The sequence below is a fragment of the Pyrgilauda ruficollis genome, unplaced genomic scaffold, assembly GCF_017590135.1.
Source record: "Pyrgilauda ruficollis isolate IOZ18807 unplaced genomic scaffold, ASM1759013v1 scaffold10, whole genome shotgun sequence".
Lineage (NCBI taxonomy): Eukaryota > Metazoa > Chordata > Aves > Passeriformes > Passeridae > Pyrgilauda > Pyrgilauda ruficollis.
In genome coordinates, this window is record NW_024508101.1 from 3,798,753 (window position 1) to 3,819,790 (window position 21,038).

At 44.1% G+C, this 21,038-nt stretch overlaps 1 protein-coding gene across 3 annotated transcripts in view; it reads left to right on the forward strand.

Moving 5' to 3' along the window:
- Window positions 1-21,038, forward strand: part of FOXP1 (forkhead box P1) — a 376,939-nt gene that overhangs the window by 41,762 nt on the left and 314,139 nt on the right. For all 3 annotated transcript variants that reach the window (XM_041460973.1, XM_041460964.1, XM_041460982.1), the window contains one exon: window positions 3,875-4,002. The gene's annotated coding sequence lies outside the window, so the exon portion shown is untranslated. The remainder of the gene's footprint in view (window positions 1-3,874; window positions 4,003-21,038) is intronic.

Here is a 21,038-nt window from a genome sequence, read left to right on the forward strand (position 1 = left end):
TGAGCAGGCCTGGGCTGTGCCAGATACAGTTCTGAGGTGTGTGTCGGTGCATGTGTGGATGTATTTGTGTGTTGGTGAAAGCTGCCTTAATGAAAATTTGGCCAAGTAGCAAAATAACCTGTTCATCAGCCATTGTCTCAGCAGGATGATGATGGAAGAGCAGCAAAAGGAACTGCAGCCATGTGCTCATCCATGTCACCCTCCCCAGGCAGGGCATGGCTGGCTGGAGATGCCTGGGATGGTCCTCCTCCTTTTCCAGTCACATTTGTCATTCCTCTTTTTTTTCCTCAGCCCCTTTCTGACTCGTCCTGCTCCTTGCCATAATTTTTTAAGGACTTTTCCTCTGCCACCTGTTTTCTCCTTTAAGCTGGGCTGTGTTCTGATGCCCTGTGTGGTGTTGGGGGGACGTTTTGCAGCTTTGGGGGGCTGGTTCAGGTCACCTGGCCAGATCTGTGTAGCAGTCCCTGACTCGCTCCGGTGGAGCATGGGAATTTCAGATAAACTTTCTTGTTTGGCAGCTGCTTGCTGTTTTCTCCCTCTGCACCTCTCCTCATTCCCCTGTGCACACAGGGATGCCTCTGCTGCCTCTCAGGTGTGTCCTACCCTTTGCAGAGCTCCCTCACATCCAGGCAGCTCTTGGCATTGGTGGCACTTCCAGCCTGTGCCACCCAGGCACTGCTGGCTGAGGTGCTGTTCTTAGAACACAAACTCTTGACAGCTCTTCAGTGCATCAGGAACTTCAATGCAGCCAGTTTTGCATTTTGATGTAGGAACGATGCTCTGGGTTCCTTCAAAAGCCGCAGGAGCAGCTGGACCCCAGGGTGGAGGTGCACAGAGAGGGAAAGGTGCGGGACCTCATGCTGATGAGATGGAGTCCACAGTGATCTGCCCGATTGTCTGAGCTGTGTGCCTCTGCCTTTGAGATTTAAATAGTGAAATATTAAAACTTGTCTTTCAAATCTGCTCAATATTACAAAGATTAATTTTTGTTGGGGGCAGATTAATAGGTTTCCTATTCTGATTAATACAGTGATAATAAAAACGTTGTGATTGCTGGAATTAATGAAGCCCAGATTCCTGTTTCAAGGTTTGATTGACTTTGTACTTCAGTTATGCTAAAGCTGCTGCATCTCATTGCCCCTTATTGAGCTGGTGCCTTCGAAGAATCTGTATGGGAGCAGGCCAGTGCAGAAGGTTTGTGTTAGAGGGCTGTACTGGGGGCCCTGTCAAAAAACCTTTTGGGGAAGGTTTGCCAAAAATTGATCAAGGGTTTTGCTCATGTTGCAGCAGTATTAGAGTTTCTGTGTCTTCAACCCAGCATGCTATTTTTGTGAAAGTTGTGGAAGAGGAGTGGCCAACTCAAATGTGTGGGCACATCATTAAAAGCTTCAATTTGTCAATGCCAGATCGAACTCGAGTGTGTGGGTAGATCATTAAAGGCTTGAGTTTATCAGAACCGATCTATAATCTGTTCCTCTCACTCCTCCACCCTTCCCCCCAGCAGAATGGGTTGTTTCTCCAGGTTCTCCAGCGCTGAGGTCCATGGCAGTGCCTGAGCTGCCTGTGTGCCCCTGGGCTCTCTCCTGGCAGGCAGCCTGGGGCTGTGCCTGGAGCCAGCTGGCTCTCGGAGACAGCCGATCCAGTGGGTTTGGAGGGGCAAGCCCTGGAGTTAATGCCGTGAGAACTCGTGTCTTTGGGAGCTCTCTGCTCCCATTAATCCAAGGGATTCAAAAGATGCAGGTGGGGCTGGGTGCAGAAAGTACATGGTGATCATGTAGGCTTTGTTCCCTTGGGAAACCTGGCTGAAGAAATGTTTTGTGGAGTGAGGTCAGTTTTTGATGGCGTAAGAAGCATCAGTTTTTCCAGGTGCACTCTCAGAGTTCAGGGCAGGCTGGATGGAATGTCTTTGCCGCCTCCCTGTACTGCTTCTTACTCCTCAGGTAGGAGCTCTCTCAGCTTCCAAGTCTGCTTGTTGGCTTGTTGGTGCCAAGATATTCCTTTTGTTGAGGAGGGATGTGAGGAGTGATCTGCAGGTGAGGACAGTGCTTCTGTGCACTGTAGCCCTCATCTTCCGCAGACCATATATATTATTTAGACAATAATTTTGCTTCAGAGATCTCGAACATTAATTTTTTGAGCGAGCATTAGCTAAAAGGAGCCCCGATTCCTCATCTTCTGAAGAGAGCTAATGATACTTTCCTGCCCTACAGATGTATCATGGATAAAGATTAGTTGAATTCTGTGGTGCAGCAGGTCAGCTGGAGAAATCTTGTCCCAACATATGTAGATGCAGCTTTCTGCTCAGCTACAAACCCATCTGCATATCTGTCATCAAGCACAGCAATAAAGCAAGGCTCAGATGTGTGTTTCTGACACTGCTCTGTTGCTTCTCTCAAGTGGTCTGCCCCTCATGAATAACATACAACCAGTGCAAGATGCAGGCCACTTTTGGTTTGCAGGTATTTCAGAGTCTCCAAGAAAGAAGTCATTTTTAGCATAAATGCTGCTTAAAAACCCCTTTTGGATCTATTTTTATTGTGTAGCACAGTTTTGTAATAGGGTCACATAGCCCCTATATTTAGATCTCTGAACCCTTGTGATCTTTGAGCCGTTGCGCATTCAGCAAAGAACGGGAGAAAGCCCCAGGGCCAGAGAAGTACCTGGATTTTGTCTCACAAAATATGCAGTTGTTGCTGAGACAGAAGCTTCCAGATGTTCCTCGGGAAGGCCGCAGTGGACTGCCAAAACAATTAACTCCATGAGGTTAATTTGGGGGCGGCAGCCCTTGCCCCTGTCAGAGCCCTGGGGGGGTGGGAAGGCTGGGAGCACCCACTGCCCTGGGGTTGCTGTCGAGGGTGAGGATTGGGGAATGAAGGGCTCAGAAGCACCACAAGTGATTTTTGCTTTCATGCTTTTTCTTTTTGGAGTGTTTTCAAGGTGTTTTTCTCCATTGCAAAGTTTGCTTTGTCCCCTGGGGTTTGTGCTGCAGAGGTCCTGGGAGCAGAGGCTCTCCCAGGTGCTGGTGCATTCATTAGGGCACAGTGTGCCCTTCCCCAGTTTGGGCAGGCACCAGAGCTGCTGTTTAAATCCCATGTGGTTTCGTAGCTGTGATGCTCTGGGAGCACCTCTGGTTGCTTTTCTGAGTACGAGTTGTTCCTCAGTGCAGATACTGTATCAGTGAAGATATTATACATCTTATTTTAAAATACCCTTATTAGTAAAATGGGTGTTTCATTTGTACAGGGAGCAGCTTCCTCTGAGCTAAGCTTAAGCTCAATCTGTGTTACTAATAGCTGGGGAAAAAAACATACTAATTGGTATTTCTTAACTGATGTTTGCAAGTTTTGCCTTTCCACCCTGAACATCAAATAGTTTTTATATGTGTTTTTCCTTATCTCAGAGGAAAGATTAATGCTAACAAGAGGTTCTACATTTTATTAAGGTTTAATCAGGATGCAGTGAGTGAAGACAGAGAGTAAATAGTTCAGAAATTCAGAGAGTGTTATATTTTGATAATGCAAAGTAGGTTAAAGTATCTGGATTTTGTGCTCAGTACAATGTTTTCAGGCAGAATGTGGATTTGGATGGTGACACATTTTGGTATTTAGAAGGAACATAAGCTCTCCTGTCGGAGGAGCACGTTGCAAATGTGAAATAAGCATTTGTCTCTAAAAACCTTTCTTAATATTGTAAGTTTTGGTTTTATTTAAAGCCAAATAGAGTCTGCTGTGTGATAGTTTGATACACAGACATGCTTCTGTAATGCTCCCCCCAGCTCCAGCATTTATAACCACCTTTTACTTTCAAAGGAAAACGATAGGCTTTGATATGATTCTAACTGAGTGAAGTTTTAAAACATGTTTTTGTTTTTCAGTCTCCTGAGAACATTTTTTCTGAGTGACTCCAGCTTCCAGACACATTTGCCATGAGAAGGGTTCCAATCCTTTCCTGTATTTGCCCTGAGTCATGAATGGATATGTGTGATGCCTGCAAGTAAAACTGGTGAGTTGTCAAGGCTGAGTTTGCAATAACTCTCACTTATTCTTTCTTACCAATTATCTTTCCCTCATTTTTTTTCTTCCCTTTTTAATATGGTGGGAGGGGGTTGTACTGTCTGTGTTTACAGGCAAGTCACCACTATTCTTAAAAAAAACCCAAAGCAACCTTCATTGGCATGAAATAGCAGAAATATCAAATATTACCTATACAGAAAAAATACTCCTTTCCTTTCTTTCTTTCACTTCATCCCCCCAAATTCTATGAACTGTAAGGGCTTTGGTGGTGAAACTGGAGTTCAGTAATGCAGGCAAAGCTACTGCCCAAAACTGAAGCCTTGCAGACAGAGAGGATCTAAACCAAGCTTGTGTGGGCAATTTGTGTTGTGATGAAATATGGATCTGGAGAGGTCTCCTCGCCATCATGTGTCGCATGGTGGATTCTCAAAGGAGCCATTGCCAACAGATAATCAGCTCCAGCGTTTGCTGCCCTTGCATCCCAGTGACAAAACGGTGTCACTGGTACACAGGAGAGCTGTCCTGCTGTGTGTGCTTCACCTTGGTGCTGCTGCCCAGCCTGGGGGACACGGGGACAAAGCTTTCAACAGCCTGTTTGGATCAAGCTCAGGAGGATGCTGGAGTGAGACCCCTCCTCTGTTAAGGGCCTGTTGCCTTTCCTGGTGGCGTTACCCCCACGAGAAGCCCCCATTTCCCTTTTGTGCCATGCAAGGGGTGGTTGTGCCTTTTTCTGCTGTCCCCATCCCCCAGGAACCTGCATGGGGAGCTTTCCATGCCCACTCCTCTGACCTGCCTCCTCCTGATTGTCTCTCTTCGTAACTGGGGTGAGAGGAGAGGCAATATTAGTTTGGGAAAACAAGAATCATCTCATTCTGCAGCAAAACTGGGAAGTCTGTGTAAGAAATCTTTCAAGCCCAGGAAATCTGCATAATTAAATTGTGTAGGAATTGGGAGCACAAATTGTTTTTTAAATAAATTCAGGTTTCTATTATATATTTAATATCCCTCTCTGTGTTGGAAAGTGCATTTCAATTCAAAGATTATAAAACCCGAGAAATTCGTACATCAGTGAATTGTGATTTTTTTTTTTTCTGTTTCAATTTTTTATTTTTTTTTCCAGAGGTAGCATAATTACCATGTCATTTAGCAAAGATTATAATAGCTGCTCAGTTTTTACCGACTGGTATAGTAAACAGTTGAATAAACCCATATGGCAGCTCAAAGTGTGCATAGAGGAGAGGGATTCTTACCATTTCCTTCATGTCTGAATTACCAGCCTCACTGATACGACCGAGATCCCCAAATGGGGACCAGCTCCAGACTTCTGCAGTCATGCAAAAATCTCTCACTGCTCTGTCGTATATGAATCCATTGATTTTAATCAGGGTGGTTAGGTAATTAATTATTTCTTTGTGCCTATAAAGTATGCATGGGAAACGTGGGGTTATATGCAAGGTACATGCCTCGATTTAAAGCACCCTGTGCATTTGCTTAATGCCTCTTTAGTAAATGTAAATAATGCCTGGGGTCAGAATCTCAATATCCAGGTACTGTTAAAGATAGAGGCCCTTCTAAGGCTGGCACGGGTGAAGTGTGCCATCTCTGGGTGCTGTGACAGCCCCGTGGCACTGCTTGTAGTGGCACTTTGTGCCTGGTCTCAGGGTGGCAGACAGAAGGACCAGAGTGTTTCAAAGCATCCACTTGAAATACCAAGGTTGGAGGTTGGAGCTGTGGCCAGCCAGCATCTGGAGTAAAGACAAAGTGTTGAAGTAACGTGCCCTCTGGATATCTTCACTATTAAAAAATAAAAGCAATAAGAAGAAGGATTGTTAACTCCCTCCAAATGCTGGCTTGAACAAAGAAAAAGACTTGCACTACTCCTCCTAAAATTCACTTACTTCCAGTTATCTTAAAATTTTCATGTCACATAATGGCTTTGAAATACCTTCTGAATGCATTAGACTCTCTAGGTGCCTAGGAAATATTGCAGAATAATAATACGAAATGACCAAGCATTGAGCATTCCCACTGGAAAGGAGCAGTTGGCCCAAACTGGTGCTTGTGTTCATCTTAACCCTGATGTACGACCAGCCCTCCACCATAATTCTATCAAGAGATGGTAAGTTGCCTAGCAATGTGCTGACTGCAGAGGGTACGTGTCGAGCTAATTCAGTTTTTGTTCTCATTTTCCTTGAGAGTTCAGCTTAAAGGAGTGATCCTTTCTCCAGCTGCAGCAAGAGCCACTTCTCGGCCGTCTCTCTTGTTCCCCACTCGAGTGTCCCTGGTGATGTCAGGAATTCATTCACCGCCGTGCACGCCTTAAAGGTTTCCAGCTTATTGAGTAGCCAAATGTGGTTTCTGCTGATTGTGTTGACTGAATACGTCGGGCCTTTCGAAGAGGCAAGGGTTTTATTTAAAGCAGAGAGTTTAGTTGTATACCATTTTATGGCAGGCAAAGGTCATCTGGGGTAAGCCGCCAGAACGGCGAATTGTCTCATTGCAGCACCTCGGAAAATGAGAGAGAAAGATACAGTAAGAGGTTTTAACAAATTGCTCATAGTTATGCATTTTTAAAGTCGAGGAGCTGGTGCTGTGTACGTTTTAAAATTGGAGATAACCGTGCTTGTAGGATAAATTGAGTTAAGAATGGAACAAATCAAAATAATGGGGTGGTACTAAAAGCCTGGTGGTGCTGCCGGCGGCGCTGAGCACCGAGCAGACGGCGCGTCGGGGACCTGCTCTGTCCCTGCCCTTCCCACATGGACTGTGGGCACCTTTCCTAGCAGTGCCCCTCTCCTCCCTCAGTCCTCCCCTCTGGCTCCTGGTTACAGAAAGGGCTGGATTTGCCCTGTGGTGCTTCTGGTGATACCCAGGGAGCAAGAGCCAGAGGGGTTTGTCCGTGGAGCAGGGTGGGTTCCCCCAGGTTGTGCTAACCCAGATGGGTGTCACTGGGGTGGGGGGAGCTCCAGGAACCCAGCCTGGCATCCCCTGGCAGAGCTGCTCACAGGGAGAGTGGCAGCAGCCCGGAGATGTCACTTCTGTCCTTGCAGGATCTCCCTTGCTCCTTGTGGCATCAGTGTCTCCAGAAAGACTTTGTTTTTCTGAAACTTTTCTGTCCGTGGAACTTTCTCTGTGGCAGGGGGAGGAGAGAAGAAGTAATTTTAACAATTTAATAAAGTACATAATGTAAGTTTTATAAGCTGGTGTGAATGCTCCTAAGTATTTTGGTCTTTTTTCATAACACAATGAACCTAATATTGGTAAAAATACAGATCTTAGCTGCCACCATAAAGAGAGGCTAGATTTAATAAACAGTTATGAATGTTGGCAGCTGCCTATCAGATTGTATAACATCGGCTATAGCACATGAAGACAGTGTCAACTTACATTTTATCTCAGAAGTATTTTCAAAGCATTTATTTTGCTTTCTCTTGAGTCCTTAACCTAATTCAAGTTATATAATTGGCGGAATATTTTTCCACACCGCTAATTGGCTGGGTGCCAGCGTGGAAACCATTGTATGACTTGATGATGATCAGGAATTAACATGACATTTGCGTGGTGGTAATGGAATACATTAGTAATGTAATTCATGACTGTAAGAAAGAGACCATCATCTCCCACCTCTGATCAGCAGGAGGGGCTGGGAGGATGATGAAATGCTCCCAGCAGGCACCTCACAGCAGTGGCTGGCCAATCTCGATGTCAAATTTAGTTTTAAATTCTTCAGACAAAGCTGTAATGCTTACCAATTAATTACTACAAATGTCAATTAAAAATCTACCAAATAATGCAGTAAGATTAAATTTCAATTAAAAAAATTACATTTAACAAGGAAGATACAACATTATTTTAATGAATTCTGCTGAAGGTGACAGTTTATCTAGATATATTTATACCGTGTAGGTGGATCTAAATTCATTGGATGATGTTAACCATGTTACTCAGTGTACATATTAGTTTTGAAAATTATTTCGACTTTGGCTATGTCCTGGAGGAGCTGGGGCATCAGGGGGCATTTCTCATCACCAGGAGAAGGGGGAATTTCATGCCTTCTCAGTAAAAAAATCTTCTCACACCTAAAATGAAAGCTTTAGTGCAGAATTCTATCCTGACCAAATTTGTTGTATTTTTCATTGCTTTATATTTAGAAAAGCAAATAGAACATTTTTGTTGTGGCAATAGAGCAAGTCCTGACTTTTCTATGTCTATAATGATTTCTTGGGACAGTTTTTAAATGGATGATGTGGAAGTGCAAGAGCAGTGGAAACATTCTCTCACCAGTCCTCACCGACAGAAAGGTGATGGAAAGGAAGTTAGAGCAAGGCAGAATCATTTCCTCACCAGCAGCCAGAAAGCTTTAAACAAGGAGGCAGAGGGGGAAGAGTGGGAGCACGTATCACCTTTCTGCCAGGAGATAATGGTGTGAGGAGCTTGTGGGTTTGGGGCACCCACTGGTCAGACAATTAGGTGGCAGCTGGAGCTCCTGCTCTTAAAAACCATCTTTCCAGGGGCTTTCAGCTCTACACAGGACCAGTAATTTTCTGATTTGAGTCCCTGGAGGAAGCTCTTGCTCTGGCTGCTGTTTGAGAAGAGGTGTACTGCACAGTGGGAGCACTTTCTGTATCCCAGATTCTGCTGCTCCCAGGAAGAGCTTGTGCCCATCCCAAGCACTCTTGGTGTCTGGGCTCCTCATTGGGCTGTCCCATGATGAACCCTGTGCCCATCCTGAGCATGTGAGGTGGTGTCTGTTCTCCTCCAGATTTCCTAGAGGTGAAGATTTTGCCTTTGGTGGGGAAATGCTTCTCTATTTCTGTAAGAGTTGGCCAAATACCTTGAAGGAGGAGTCTTAGACTTTGGAGAAAATATTTATATCTCTTTGGGTTTTTCCTTTTTTTTCCTTAGTGTAGGGTTATGTCAGCTATATTACATTGAGGGAACACTCAGCTGGGGGAGGAAACTTAAATAAGCTGCCCTCATCTTGCCAGTTTATTCCCAGCTTTCATCCACTGATTTACATGCATCTGAAATAAAAATACCCAGACTTCAGTAGTTTGTTTACCTTTGCTGGTTTCACTGTGGGGCGACCTGAGGAGATGTAGAAACTGTTCTGGCTCTGACATTTGCATGAGCTGTGAGGTTGGGTGAGAGGAGACAGACGCTGTGCAAAAGGAAAAAGGCAACAGGGTTTGTGAAGTCTTTGTCTTACCCTGGTTTATAATATTTAGACAAAAGCAAATATCTCCAGGGAGGCCTTGTGAAATGAGAGAGCAGAGGAAGCTCTACGAGCTGATGGCAGATTCTGTCCTCATCAGGTGAGGTTGGTGGTGGGATGCTGAGGAGGGGGCTGTGAGGGTCGGGCACACAGGGGGGTCCAGCATTGCTGCGTGGGGAGGAGGATGTGGACTTAAAGTACTTGTGTAGGACAAAGTCTTTATACTGTCATCATGACAGTGCTCCAGTGGGGAACAGCCTGAAATGCTCTTTGTCTTCATTAATACTTCTTCCCAGCAGAGCCTTTAGAGATCATTCTCACGTTCAGATATACAAGGAAACCGAATATAGAGTTGTTTGTCATGAAAATCCCATTTATGTACAGAGGCTGTAAAATCCCAGATGCTGAGCGTGGAGGGAGGCTGCTCTGTCATCAGCCAGTCGAGGGGAGAGTTGACTGTAAAACTGGGCTGTAATTCCCTCTTGACAGGGGTGTGGTGGTTGTGTCTTCAAACAACTTCGAGAGCCTGCCCTGCCAAGCCTTTATGGATTTTGTTCTCACAAGCCAGGTAATAGATAAGTCTGAGCAAGGAGATAGATACAGATATAGATATATATGAAAGGAAGACCTTTGCTCTAGGAAAATATCCATCATTGCTTTTTAAAGTCTGGTTCGGGATTTCAGTGCAGAGCATCTGAAGCGTTTGGGGCTCTTTTGTTGCAGAGGAGGTGCCGTGGGCCTGGGGCTGCTCTTGACAGCTCCCCAGCATTCAATATCCCCTTGATCCCAGGGCAGCAGGATGTGACCCTCACAGAAAGACAGATGGCACTGGGGAGCTTGATGCTTATTGTTTTCAGCAGGGCTCTACTGGAACCAATAAAGTTGCTGCCACCACTGCTCGGAGCAAAAGTGGCTACAGCTGAACAAGAGACACAAAATTATCAATTAAAAAAGACATCGCCAAGCCCATTATTTTACTGTTGAAAAAACATCCTCCTTCCCAGTCTTGTTTTTTCCCCACATGGAGTGAATCTTTGGGATATTAATGATCCACTGTCATGTTTGTTTAACATATTTTTTTGGCAATGCCTTTTTAGGGTGGAAGCCTGAAGTTTTTTTCCATGTGTTGCAGCTAGGGAAAACTCCCTGTGTCTCAATGGGGCCTCTTCTGAAACAAATGAAGACTAATTTTTCTCAACTTAATTGGGAATTTCATCTGAATAAACAGAGAAAGGCCCGGGCTTTGTTTATATAAAATATCATGAAATGCTGTTCTGCTGAGCAGCTGAATTGCTGCTGGCAGGCTGGTTCTCACCCATGAGATTTCTCATGAAATTGGTGGCCAGAGCCCTCCACAATGGCTCAGTTCTCACATGGACCACCACGACCCCATGGTCTCCCTGCCTCATCCCTTGCTTTTCCTGGATCGCTGCAGGCACTTCAGCACAGCTTGGGAGCTAAAGACAGTGTGATTTTGGGAGATTCGGCCTTAACCTGAAATTGCCATGTTTTTGTGGGTTAAGTCAAACCTTAATACTACTTCAGCATAATGTTTTTGTGGTTTAATGTTCTTACAGTTTTTTACAGTGTTTCTTTCAAATTCTGTCACTGAAGTGTATGAGAGTTGACAAGTGTAAATATGTAGTTAGACAATTTCAAAAGTGTATTATTTACTGATCGACCATAATGGCTCCAAAGGAACCATTATACTCAATCATATCATGTCACTCTGTGGCACTTATTATGATGGTAATATGGATATGCATATTATTTTTTTTTTAAAGCATGAGAAGCGTTATTGTGCATGTGTAAAAGCTGTTTTTAATTATCAGTAATGCTCTGAGCTTTTTTTAATACCAAGAATTTAAACCACCTATGGCTACCAGCTTGCAAATCGTGGAAGCAAAAATCCATGTCTTTAGGAGGCTGGAAAAAGCCATGCTTGATATTTGCAGCAATGCAACTGAGCATCTCCTTAATATGGCTCTTTTATAGCTTTGTTAGATCCGAGGGCAACCTAGAACCCTAACCTGAGAGCTTGGCAGGTAAAAGCTTTCCATTTTATCTCTGCAGCTTTCATCTGCTCCTGCAAGCTCTTTCCCTACTTCCTAATTGTGTTTGCAACATTGGCAAATGGGCGGTCTGAAAATACCACGCAGTGCAAGTCGCGTTAATTCAGGGACCTTTGTTCTTTAAGGTGTCACAGAAGATGTCTTTTTGTAGCACCGGAGCAGAGAAAGAAGGAGAGAAGGCAGAATGAGAGCAGAATGTGAACACTGAACCATGTAAAATAAAAGAAAGAGACAAGCAGAGAGCTGGGAGGGCTAAATATGCTCCAGCCTTTCTGAGGAGCTGGTTTCAGGAGAGAGAAAGAGAGAGAGAGGGAGGCAAGAGAGCGTAAGCAGGAGCTTGCTTGCTAGAAAATGTCTTTTGTGGAGAAGATGGGAGGAGAGTTTGAGTTTTAGTGACTAGAGGTGAGGAGCTAAGGTGCGAATTTGGCATGGCGCACGGCAAATCGATCGCGGAGCAATAATTAGAGAGAGGAGGAGGAATCAGAAGTGTTTCTTAACTTAGAAACAAGGATGTGACTGGCTGCTGGCTGTTGCTACTTGGAAGCAGGTAAAAAAGAAAGGAATCTGTTGGGCAAAGTCCTCACTGCGGAAGACACAATGAGGGTGAAATCCAGATTGTGGTTGTTGGAGAGAGATGTGGGAAAGGAAAAAAAAACAATGTTGTCCAAGAGGTCTGCGTTGTCCAGCAGGGCAGTGACCCCTCTGCAGGAGCTGTTCTGGTGCTGAGTGCTCCCTGGGTGTGTCAGTGGGAAAACCTCCCACTGGAAAGGCATTTTGCTGCAAATATGGAAGATTAACCATAAGATGCTAGAATGAGCCAAATTTGAGTAGTTTAGGACAAGAAGCACATACAGTTTTGAACTGGTAACAGCCAGATTTCCAGTTTTTAAAGGAATAAAAGTAACAACTTTTTTGTGGTTGGGGTTTTTTTTGGGTGTTATTTTTTTGGGGATTTTTTGTTTGTTTGTGTTTTTGTTGTTGTTGGGTTTTTTTGCTAATTCTGCAGTAATTTTAACCTTGGATCTCTTTCTGAAATTGTATTAAAGTTGTTCTCTTTTGAAATACTGAGCAAGAAACATAAAAACAAATAAATGTACTCTTACTATTTCTGTCCTTGACCTACATAAACAGCTGTATAGTCAGACTCAGTCTTGTATTTGTGAAAAGTCTGGGGCAACATAATTTTTGAGTTGGTTCCTGGTTAGAAAAGTTACTTATTGAAGTCTCCTCGCCCAAACCATGGAGTATTGGTGTTTCTTCTGGGATCATTACGTTAATATTCTGAATAAATTGTGTAACTGCCAATTTGTATAAGAGGGTGGAATTTATGAAGCTACAGTGCATTTGTACACACACATGCACTAGCACACAACACTTGTTGATGATTCAGAGAAGGAGTAGAGTAATTCAGCTCTTGGACTGCCTCACGTGTGATTGGCTTCCTTTCTGGGGGACTTATTTTAGGGAAAAATCAATGTCAACTGAAAAACATTCCATTCTGAAAAGACAAAAATTCCCCTACTTGTGAAAATGTGTCTTGGCAGCTGATTTAACTTATGATACAAGATTTAACACTTTTCACTAAACATGAATTTTTTACCATGGCAACAGCTACGTTACGGGCCACATGTTGGAGACTTGCATGTTGTTGCAGAAACTTGTAGCCCTCCACATTTAGCTGAGTCCTTGTTTCCACCAGCAGAAGGAGCCCACTCCTGCAGCTGTTTTGGGCACAGAGCTCCTGGTGGGGCCCGTGGGCATCCCCCTAACCCCAGCAAGGTGATGTGTACTCTGGGTGATGCGTGGGCAAAGCACTTGATGACAGAATAACCCAGTAAAACTCATGTTTTTTGCCTCCAATTTGTCTTTCCAGTGGCAGGGTGGGAAGAGCTTTCTAAGAATCCCACTTCTCCAGATTCTCTCTTCCGCGTTCCCCTCGCCATCACCCTTCACACGGGCAGCTCAGCCCCACTTTGCCACGTGCAGCAGCAGTTCTGCCGTGTCCCCCGGCCCAGCTGCTCCTCCCCGTGTCCCCCTGCTCCTCTCTCAGCTCCTTGTCACCTCTCATTTGCTGTGGAGTGGCTTCTCAGGCGACGTTAATTGAACCACGCTCATCAGGGACTTCATAGAAGCGTGACGGGCGGGACGGAGCCCTGGCAGATGGCAGCCCTTGAGCAGAGGGATGTGTGCCTGGGCTGTGCTGCTGATGGGCTGCAGCTTCTGCAGGAGCACAAAGTTCCTTCTTTTGGAGCTGTGAAGAGAGCAGGCCAACAGGAGCAAAGGGATCGATGGCTTCAGATGGTTGAGGCTGGGTTTTGTCCCTCAAACAGATTCAGTGAAACTCTAAACCCCAGCTACAAAGGACTAGGCGCGAAACAGTAAGAGAGTTTAAGTTTATAGGGAATTGCAAACATCTGCAGGTACTTTGAGTAGGAGCAGTTTTATTTAATTTTACAAGTTAGGAAGAGTAGAAATTCTCTTGGTTTAGGACAAAGCTAGCAAAGGGTTAGGCAGAAAATCCTGTTTCTGGAGGTGAAAAATCTCAGTTCAGGTGTTTCTTGTGCCTTTCTCAGAAGTCTCTGGTCTTGGCCATTGCTAAGCAATGACCAAGCACATTAATGTTCCTTTCTGAGCACTGCTGAGACCTTTGCCCTTTTTCTTGCATGCAAAACAGCCCAATTTAAATGAAACCAGCTATGCAAAGCAGAAGCTTGACATGGTGGGGATGCTCGTCCCCATCAGTTCTGGGCTGTGGTGGCACAGTGAAGGTTGTCCTCTACACACCCAGTTCTGCTGGTCCAATGTCCCCAGAACAGCTTCTTCTCTTGGCTGTAAGACTGGTTTAAATCTGGCCTTTACTTGGTGTGAATTCTCCAAGCTGTGCTGGTCCAGAACTTAAATAATTTGTTCTCTTTTTAGCATCATGTCTTTTAAAGGTGTTATATTTGTTTCCATTTTGCGTTAAATTAAAATTAAATAGCTCTGCTTTGTAGATGTAATAGTGTACAAATATATCTATTTTTACATCTTTTTAACCCATGTCTATGTGACTAAGAAAAAAGCAGCAGAGTAAGGGCCTCTGATTTTTTGTTTTACTTGAATCAAACACCCTATTGGGATTTCAGTTATAAGTGAATGTTACACTTGTTTGTTACTAAGGTGACTACAGTGTCAAGGTTATGTGGATGTTGTAGTATTATAAATGCAGAAATAATGCAAAAAAGAAAAATAGTTGTGTTGGCTAAAATAATCTTATTCCTATAGGAAAGTTGCACACTGTCCTACATTTCAATTCTTGTTCTATTAAATTACCTGTTTAATAATTTGAATCCAGTGTTATTTTTATATTATATTGCAAATGTGTGACTGTGAGGTTATTTTTAAGATATATTTATTAAGGGAATGAATACAATAAGACAAGTCATTGCAGCCCACATACAGTTCCTTGACTTCTCATTTTATGATGTTTCAATTGCATATGATTATCGAATATAAGTTTTAACTTTTATGGGGGTTCATTAGAGATGCACCTGTGTAGAGAGAAATTCAGTAGAGTCTGATAATTTTTTTAAGCTCTGAAAGTGTAGTGAGATGGAGCAACTTGATGGAGCATAACTCAGTCTTCTGACTTTGATGTTGGGTGCATAAATTGTGGGGTCTTCAAGGGCTTAGCAAGGCTGCAGTGGAAATTTGCTGCTGATGGGGAGAGGTCTGTGTGTTTGGGGTGTGTAGACCAGAGCATCTCAAATGAAAGGCCTTTTTTTTCTGCACAGGACAAAGAGAAGAGGTGATATCCTTGCTTGGAGCCAGGACTTGCATGAGGTGCTTTTTGCTGCTGTGCGAATCAACACTCTGGTGGAGAAATATGGTTTCAGTAAATCCATAGTGTTTTCTTCTTAATAGAGGATCTAAGTAAAATGAACTCATCAAAAACCGATATTCAAAGGAATCTTAGTGAGCAAATGCTGAGAAAACAACTTTTGGGGCACATTTAAAGCAAATGAGTAAATTTACCCTGTGGTTAAATGCTGCAGTGCTTTGTGTGAATACTAAACAGGAACATGTCCCATCAAGTACAGTTTCTCCATAATTTATTAGCATAATATGTTTGTTTTTAATGAATAGGAATGTAAACATTTGTAATGGAATGATCACGTCTTCTAGCAGGAGGAACCCCTGTTCAAAACTATTAGTGCCATTATCTGTTTGGGGAAAAGCTATTTCATGATACAGATGATTTCTTTCCAAACATTAACTCTCATAAGGTTGCAAATCCAGATCCAGAGAAAGGCATGGGAGAAAGTATCATGGGTGACTTGAATGCAAGACTTCAAAAATCACTTCTTTGTGATTAAAGCTGTGGCTGGGCCTCATGTCCTTGCTTACTTTTAAGTATTTGCTGCTGGTGGCTTCTCCAGGTAGGGCCTTGCGGGGTGGAAAAGCTGGATTTGCCTTACCTCAGAGCAGAAAATACCTCAGCTTTATTGGGAACCTGGTTCTTGCCTGTGGAGAGAGAGGAGGGAAGGGCAGTGGCAGTGGGGAGCACGGGTGCTGTGGTTTCATTCTCATGTAGAACATCATCCCCAGAAAAATGGTGTTCCTGGGCCATTCCTCCTCCCACAGCAAGGGAAAACAGATGAAAAGCAATGAAGCACACAATTACATAATGAAAAACAATAAAGTGCATTTTCTAATATGTACTACTAGTGACCAGATAACTTTATTAAAAAACTAAATGTGATTACATTTCCAAGTATTGTTCTGTGTGATAAACTCCAGGGAAAAACTGATGAACAACTTAGAGGGAGAAGATTTCTTGTTTAATATAAACCTCAGACTTTGAAGTGACACATAGCAGGGAATAAATGTCCATCATCTATCAAATGAGGTTTGAATGGTTTAGGTCACACTAGACAAACACTTCTCACCCTAAAACCTTCTTTTCATCTTCATTCATCAACAACACCTTAAGCTTGTGCCCCTCTTTTTCTTTTCCACTCTCTCAAAAAACAATAATCTACTTGATGCCTACAAATCACTTCTGGCTGGCACTCGTTAGGCGAGTTATGAGCTGTGGCTGCTGCTGCTCCCTTTGGAGCTGCCTCCTGTGCAGGGAGGAGAGGGGTTGGAGGTTTGGGAAGAGGAGGAGGAGGGAGAAGTGCTGCAGAAATGGTGGTTGTAGACAAGGCAGGCAGTGAGCAGTGAGTGAGGTAAGAGACGTAACTGGCAAGGAGGATTCCTGTATGGCAGATCCCTTTCTTGAGCTGGAGATGGGAATCAGTGGCTCTGCCGATGATTTTGCTGTTGCATGTGTAACTCCACAAGGAGTAACTCCACAAGGTTTTTACAACAGCATGTGTAACAAACTCCAAAAGGTTTTTAGCCTTAAAGCACAAAGGCAGACCTCCATGGGCAGGCTGGAGAGGTTTGTGCTTCTTCTGAAGATTCCTCAAGCTGCCCTGGTGGGTGCTTAGACCCAGGAGCTCATCTTCAATTTGCTTTCTTAGTCTCAGGCTGACTTACATCGCTGTGCCTTGTAATTTGTTCCTGTTGCCTCCTCTGAAGTCCTTGGCTGGGCTGTGCATGAGGTGCTCAAACCTCATTTCCTAGTAGGAAACTACCTCTCTTGCACTAATCCTTGTCCAAAAACTCCTAGTTTTGATTCTTAGCCTTTTCCAATTTACGGGACTCCTCTTGGATTAGTTTCCCTATGGCACAGTTCCCCCTCTCGCACTGCTTGCTTGTTCCTTCCTCACTGGTTCTTCTTTCTTTCAAAGATACTTTTCTGACTCCGTCCCCAGCTGCCTGGAAGTGTTGAGAGCTCAGTCCCCTGGTTTTCAGAGGCCACAGAGTATTTTCCCTTGTTTTCTGCCTTCCTCTTTTTTTTTCTGTGGTTCCGGGAAACAGTCTGGCAGACACAACTTCCTCACAACCCCTGGTTGATGTTACTCCATGTGACTGCAGGGGATGTGAGCAGCACCAAAGATCTGCTCGAAGGCAGGATTTTGTGTGGAAATTTCAAGGAGAACTTGGGAGGGCACAGACTGTCTAGGGGAGAGAAGCCAGCATTTTTATTGCAACATAAGTTGATTTTTATCCCCCATCCCCATTTTAAACATTGCTTCATCCTATTCTGATGTGGGATTTGGATGGTGCCACCATCCGTGGTGTTGTGGCCCAGCATCAGGGACCATGGTGGCGAGGTCTGTCACCCACCCAGCCCATCTCTGGCATCTTGGAGTCACTGTCCCATGCTCAGCACCCTCTGGACATATTCTCAGGGGAGTATTGGGTATCACTAACCTTTGAAATTTGTCACAGAGATGTAGAATCCCCAGGGAATGGCTGGTGGTGGGGTGGGGGAGCTCCAGGTGATCAGTGGGGGGACCAGGAAATCTGCAGCCTCATTAATGAGGGAAGGAGGATTCACCCATTTGTGGGAACTGGTCACACATTGTGGAGTATCACGAGGTAAGCCAATTTCCTACCCCAATACCTTCTTTTCCACTTCTCTCCTTTGCAGTTTCAAAACCATAAATCACCTATTCGAAATATATTTAAGGAGAAGAATATTTTCTCCTGCATTCCCCCTTAATGCTTTGTAGCGAGTTGGGATCATTCATGTGCTAAAGCAAGAGAAAAATTCTTCTTTGATACTGTGTCTTCATTTTAGACAGTTTCCTCTTTTACTCAGTTCTTAGATGATAATTCTGAGTCCTTAGATGCTGCTCATTCTGTCACAAAAAGAAAATGCAAAACAGGATATTTTAATATTAGTAATAATGAATGTTTACATGATTAGCTCAATTACTTTGTTCAGTTTGACATTTTGTCATTGTGGACCTGTCTTCCTCTCTCTTTTAAAGTGCATTAGTAGTGATGGGAAGTGCAGGGGTGGGGCTGTGATCTGGGTCTTGCTGAGCATCTCCCTGGTAGGAGCAGGGATCCTTACCCCTTACAGCACCTACCACCTCAGGCAGACTTGCCAACACGTCTCCTTGCCCTGGACTGTTGTGGACACTTATTTAAACCTCACTAAAATACAAGTCTTTGAGAAGTTCTATCCTAAAATTACATATTTTGCCAGTAATATGAAAAAGATGCATCTTCCATGTGGCCCTTTAAAGTCTGTACGAGACTGGGTCATTCACTGGTCTAGAAATTCTCCTTTGTGAATCACCTCTGTGTTGCAAAGATGAGTTGTTCATCCAACCAGTAATTGCTGTTGTCTGACACATTTATTTTACAGATTTTGGGTGTACGTAGTTAGGAAAAATACTGTTCTTCAAAGATAGTTTTTGGCCAAAAAGAAAAAGAGTTGTGAAGGTTCTGGTGATATTGGAAGAAAAACACCTCAGTAGGTTTTATTCTTGGTGTTTTTGCTCAAAAGAAGCAGCAAGGATAACTGTGTAAGCAGCAGGGTGCCACTGAATGATCAAGAAGCTGAAGGAATGGCTCGTTTTCCTGTTATGTCACTGCTTTGGCTTTCTCATTCTTGTTCCTCTGTTTCTTCAGAAAGGCCCTGCAGCCTGCAGATAACAGAAATTAAATTAGTATTGATAAAACATTAGACACTCCTATTAATATTGACAGTCTGTCGATACTGTTGTGCTACTTTTGTAATACGGGATGTTAACGGGTAATACTTTAAATAAAAACACACTAATCTTATAATCACTGAACATGTAGCGGGGTCTCGGCTCGGCTCACTCCTCCCCTGAGCCCCCCCAGCCCTGCCTGCCTGCCCTGCCTGCCTCCAGCTCCCCTTGGAGCCCCGAGGGTCGGGAATGTTCTTCCCTTTGGGCTGCACCCCACAGCCGGGGAGATGCGGTGGGGCAGAGGTGATGGTGTTCCGTGGTAAAGCAGGGATAGGGATGGGAGTGGAGGTGGAACTCACCTGCCCATGGCTGTGAGGGTGCTGGGCATGGTTTTGGGGCTGTGTGTCCCCTGCACTGAGCTCTGGGGGCCGTGGGTGGGTGCAGCCCTGGCTGCGGGGTCGGTCCCAGAACAACGGAGGTTTGGTGCTGTGGTTGCTCGTGGTGTTTGATGGGGCACTGCCCTCCCTGGCTGTGTGTGCCCACAAAGTTTGGGGCAGGAGGCAGCACAAGGATGACTTCAGGTTCTGATGCAAGGCAGCAAACCACAATTCCCTGTTGGACCGTGCTGGCTGAGCGTGCAGAGGGTGAGAATACGTGAGGTCAGAGCAGTGCCCTTAATCTGTGGTTCTTGTCCTAATACTTAGCACATGTTAGCAGCTCCACATTTCTTGTGAACTTTTTTTTTTTACTCCTTTTAAGTCTATCATGAAAATCACCATGTTCATCAGAGCTAAAGTTATTTGTTTAATGGCCTAAAAAATACGCATTAAACAATAATGATTACTTTGGTAAACACAGATGCCCTTGTGTTATGCAGTGCGTTTTGTACACGAATTTGTACATGTCTGTGAAACTGAATTTGCCGTCTACCTTGAAAAATGGGAGCCACAATCCGCGTTAATTGCTTCTCCCTGAGCCCCCTGCTCCACCTGCAGTGCTGCTGCAGTCTCCTGTGCGGTGCTGCAACCCGTGGAGCACGAGGACGCGCTCAGCCACGAGCAGGCTGGCACTTGCAGATGTGTGCCCATCGTGGGAGGTAGCAGGCAGCAGTCTTAACTTCTGCCTCTTTGTTTTCCAACTCCGGGGATATTTTTAAAAGGGGGAGGGAAAACCCTTTATCCTGCTGAAAACCATCTAGTGATGATCAGTTATTCACCACATTATTAATGCTTATTTGGACGTTGCTTGGACTGCTGGGTTTAGCAGCTTCCCCGTTATGTATTGAATAAAATGAAATACATGTCACAACAGCGGTGCTATGATGCTGACAACCGTCCTTGGCTGTGCATCTCATTAGAGAGAGATACACAACAAAGAAAAATGTATCTGTGAATGACAGAAGTTGACAAACATCTTTTAAGAAGTTGCTGTTGGGAGAAAGTTACGTTTATGGCAAAAAAACCCAAGAAGAAACTGCTTGTTATGAAGGTAAATAATTATTTCCTCACACTTGTGTTTCATAAATCACCCTCCTCTGTCACAGTCAGTACTTTTTACTCTGTTATTGCATATGTGTTGAAGGAGATCCTCCCCTGGATCACTGGCTCTTGGAAAGAAATCTTGGAGGGTTCAAAGCTCGGTTTGTATTGAAACTTGGACTTAAACCAGGATGAAAATCTTTGTATTTCACAGTTTTAAAGACTGAATTGGTTCTCTTATTGTAACAATGTACATTAATTCCCAGGGGACAGTTGGATTTTTCCATAATGTTTTTTGGGGGCAAAGAGTATTAACTTGACAGAGGAAAGATACCCAGGAAAACAACCAGGTAGGAGCCTGGTTGCTGTCAGCTGAACAGTGAAGCTGTACTTTAAAGCCCCATTTTCCAGATGCACGATATATTTGCATAATTCATCTCAGCCTGCATTTGTGCAGATTGTTGGCACTGTCCCCCTTCAGTGGCTGCCTGGCTTCGTGGCAGGAGCAATGACTGCCTGCACTGATGGTCTGCATGTGCTTAGGGATCTCTGGCCCATCAGTGGGAGAGCTGAGGAGCAACAAGAAGTCAGGATGATTTTTTTTTAAGGAATACTTTCCAAAGTGAAGAATGGAGACATTCACCATCCTGGTTAAAATGGCTCCTACGTATTCATAATGAATCAGAAGATGTTGCATATTCAGGTGTGTTTGCATGACTCCC